Here is a 4,759-nt window from a genome sequence, read left to right as displayed (position 1 = left end):
TGTTCAGCGTGTAAGTATCTTTTTGACATAAAAACTGTTTTTTATATATATATTTGCAGAAAGTTGTGTAATTTGTGTTCATCAAGATGTTTTTTAAAGATTTGCAATAAAACAAAATAACCTGCAGTGGTATTTTAGGGAAAAAAGGGAGTAAGTTTCCACCAAAAAACTCAAAATTTGAGACTAATGTTTTCTAGAGTTTTTTATTTTTTTTGGAAGTTTCAATAATTTTTAGTTCTTTTTCTAGAAAATTTCTGATTAATTTGAAACCTGAGTTTTTCTAGTAAATTTTCGGCTTTTGAAACTTAAATGTCCAAGTTTTTGTTTCTTTTTCTTCTTTTAGATTAATCTCAGAATTTGAGTTTGTTCTTGAATTTTTTTTACTTTTGGAGCTCAGAAATTTCCAATTTTTTTCTGAGAAAAATGTTTATTTTAAATATTTACATCCTGACAGTAGGAAAATGAGAAAAATGAGGGTTAATAATAATGGAGAAAAAAAAGTGCTCCTGAAATGTTTTCTTGCCACTCAACTTTCTATGAACATGTTAATTTAGCAATAAAATCGGGGAATTTTATTATTAATAATAAGAAATCTATATGTTTTATTCCCAGGAATTGGTTACAAAAACCTTTTGTTGTTTTGGCTACATTTGTACAATATTTTGGAGGCTGTTGTACAAATGCAAATAAAGTTGTGTTTTAGAAGAATCTGAAAGGTCAGGATGGGTTTTTTGTAAAAATTAACAACTAAACTTAGTGAGATTAATCTGTTAATGTGTATTTTATGTAAAAACATCTATATGATTGTGAGTTATTAGTTTGAGAGGCAACAACAACTTGAACTTTTTAGGGGGAAAAAAAGAGTGTTTCTTGTAGGAGATGCTTGAGATGTTGGTTTTAATAACTTAGAAAACATTTGTTACAGCAGCACTACAGTAACAGTACAACAGAGATAAATGGAAGGAGCCGCATTCACATCCAGCGGCGTCGGTTTTAAACGAACCGGAGCGCAGAGGACTGGATGATGCTGGACTGGTGAAAACAAAAAGCCTCACATTGTGATCTCACATCAAACAAACAGACTTTTACTGAGACCGACTTCTTCAAACACCGAGTCAAATCCCAGAAAACATGCTTGCAGGTTCCACATCGATGCAAATCATCAAATTTTCTGCATCAAGGAAATTGTTTAAACTCTTCCGATGAGAAGAAAACATGATTATGAGCTGTTGAAACCCAGTCAGAAGTGTTGTAATGTAATCCCACAACAGCTGAACAACCACAGGAAAGTACCTGAAACAACGTTTGGTTATTAACGTAGCACTGAGCTGAAAACCAATTCTGTTTCGGGTTAAAAAGCTTTATACACCACCCAGATTTTACAGTTTTTAGGTGGTTTTCTATTGTAACAAAAGCTAAACTCACATTTTAAATAATCAAATTTTCACCTTTACATACTTTTTTTACCCTCCTCTTTAAGCAGGTGTTAATTAGTTTGACTTTCTGAATTTCTCAGGCACAAGCAATAGAAAACAAAATCAACTTTTAAATAAAAAAAAATATTAGAAAAGGCTGTAACTACTTTTATAAATCTCAATTTTCTTTTCATCGTGCATCAAGTGTAATTCATAAGAAAAAAGACGAATTTACCGTAAAACATTTATGCATAAACATCAAGGAAATACTTGGCATTTTAATATAGTTTAATCTTCTTTTCTGTTTAAAGAGTAATAGATTGTGACTGTGTTTCTTTCTAGGAAGCTTTTTATTTAATTATTTCAAAAATGAAGATGGGGCAGGAGGACTTCAGCTAACTGTTGTGTTTTATTTGGACTCAAAATGATTTGTAGAGGGGGGAAAACTTTTAAAAACTCGATTAAAGCAAGTTGTGATCAAACAGAAAAATCAAAAAGAAGCTGTCTGATCAACACGCTTCCCTTCAAACCTTAACTGTCACATTTCCGCTAACTTATTAGCAGAAACGAAGGAGACTAAAAATAGAGTGGAAAATTCCAGAAAGAACATGCTGAGTCATCCGTCGCTATGGTGATTCCCGCCTTTTTTAGAGCAGCAGAGCGCATACAGCAGAAGCCTCAAACAAAACACCACGGTAGGAAAACTACAAGTCAAACAAATGAAAAACTAATATTCATGAGTATCTGAACCTTCTAGTGGCTACTTTTGAATTTTTTTTATTTAAGAGAGGCGGAAAAAAACCTTAGAAAATATATTTTTTTAAGTATATTTTGGGTTTTGACAGATAAGTCCTACAGCAGTGGGAGGCACACTGGGTGAAAGCAGACAGAAAAACCAACATTTTGATGTAAAAACTGTACATATGGAGATGATGTTTCTGAATATTTCACAGGGTCTGAATCCTTCATGGAAAATCAAAAGAAAATAAAAACTTGTAATACTTCAACTGCAGTTACGTAAAAAATAAAAAAATTCAGGCAGAAAAAAAAAATCCTACTTCCTGTGACCTGTTAAAGTGAATCTCAAAAACCGGTCGACTATTTTTCTACTCATTTACTTAAAAAAAACATTACAGTCTGTAAACACTTTACAATTTATTGTTACTTGAAGTCATGGCTACAACTGTTTATTAGGGCCAGTTTACATAGAAAGAAGGAGCAAATTCACAAGAAAAAACACAAAAATTAATCTTAGAAATTTTCTAGGAAAAACATTTATTTTTGAGCTCCAAAAGTTGAAATTGTTTTCACTTTTGAAAGACAGAACATGAGAATTTTCACCTTGGTGATAACAGATTTTTTTATTTTTTATTTTTAGAAAATGTGACTTTTTGAGCTCAGAAATTTGCTTGCTTTTTCTGAAAAATTTCTAAGATCTGTCTAAAAATTAGATTTTTTCCCCTCAAATTTTCACCCTTTTGAGCTCTTTTTCCTCTTATTCTTTAAAATTTCTAAGGTAAAATTTAAAATTTGTCAGTTATTGTTTGCAGATTTTTTAATTTTGGAGCTAAGAAAGCTCCGATTTTTCTTCCAGAAAATTTCTGAATTTTTTGGAGATTAAATTTTCGTTATTATTATTTTTAATTTTCTATCAATAATGACCCTAATACACAGTGGTGCGTAGCCGCAGACTATTTTTTACGATATTTTTCAGGTTTTCTCAGCTCTGTGGGAGGAGCAGTGACCAGAAAGAAACATGCAAATATACCAACAAGAAAAATGTACTCCGGACAATTAGTTGCGCTGAAATGAAGGTAACAACGAATAATGTTTGTACTTCTACTTGTATACTGTATGCTAGAATAGAAGTATGTAGCGTAAGTTTTTACCCTCACTTTGTTTCATAAAAGGCAACGTAGAAAATTTTATCTGTGTGGTTATTAACTGTTTATAACAGCGTCTCTTCCCGTTGAAAGCACAACTTCTAAAACCCATCTGACTTTAGTTCATCTCCAACATGTTAGAAGATAAATAATCAGGTTTTTTAAAGTTTTATTCCTTCCACTGGGACATGAAATGTTAAAAACCTATAAAAAGACAAGTAGCTAAGTGTTAAAGTAGTGTTCAGCTCTTTCAGGCTCCAAACACACAAAAATAAAATGTAATCTAATCTAATGTGTGTCTTTTTTTTTCTGAGAGCACGTTTTTTTCCCCCACGGCAGATTCTCAAAGAAAACAAGCAAACTGCTGAAAGCCGATCGATCTAAACTCAGCGCTCGCAGCGTCCCTCCTCCTCACCTTCTTATATAAAATATAACACTATATTTTACAAGAAGACTAAACAGGACGTCTATTATCTTACAAAGAACAGCATACAGACAGTATGTACAGCAAACACGGACCTCCAGGTCTACGATTTGTGAAAATAAGTAGCTGGAAACTGAAAAACGCTGAATAAAAATGTTTGAAATAAAATGAAATGGATGGGGGGGATATATTTGCTGTATAATTCAGTTTTAAAGAATAAAATATAGCAATAAAACAGTGCTTTGCAAAAGCATTGACATCACTTTTAACTTTCTCAAGATTTCTGTCACATTAGAGCCACAAACATCGATGTTGTTGTTGTTTTCTGTGATGGATCAAAGCAAAGTTAGTGTAAAAAAGTGTAAAAATAGATTTTTCTTCTAGCAAATTTGTGACATTTCAAACTGAGAAAATGTCTCGTTTCTTGTAATTTTCTGAAAATTGACACAAATTTACTCTTTTTAATAATTATTATTATTGCTTTCATATCTTCATTTGCCCAAATGTGGTGTCATAAGTTTGTATATGGAAAATGTGCTTCACTGTTTCTGGTTTCTGTCAGTGTAAACATTAAAAAGGAAAAACGTTTTAACTCTTTAGAGACATCAGACAGTACCAGGATATTATGACTAAATTAAAAAAGAAGAAAAAAAATCTTAAGTTTTTAGATTATTGTTCTAACAGAAATTTTAAAACAGGAATTTTGATAAGAAAGTTGTAGTATGAGGAAAAGAAGTCTATATTTACTGTCGTAATTTTTCAATTTTCTTAGCCTCGTCCTAGAAATCCATCGTTCAATTACAACGTATTCACAAGAAACACAACTTGGTGTCAAAAAGTTGTACATTTTCAAGGAAAAAAATTAACATTTTCCACGATTAAAAGGTATAAATTTAGGTTTACATTAATCTAAACTTTAAAAAGTGAAAAATTTGGTAAATGGAGAAAAAACCCAGATCAGCAACTTAAGACTTTGAAAAATATAAATTCACCACAATTTTTTTTGTCCCATTGTAAATATCTGACTTCATACTGTC

Source organism: Xiphophorus hellerii, chromosome 18 (assembly GCF_003331165.1).
Source record: "Xiphophorus hellerii strain 12219 chromosome 18, Xiphophorus_hellerii-4.1, whole genome shotgun sequence".
In the NCBI taxonomy this organism is placed as follows: Eukaryota; Metazoa; Chordata; class Actinopteri; order Cyprinodontiformes; family Poeciliidae; genus Xiphophorus; species Xiphophorus hellerii.
Note: the sequence above shows the minus strand (reverse complement) of the source record.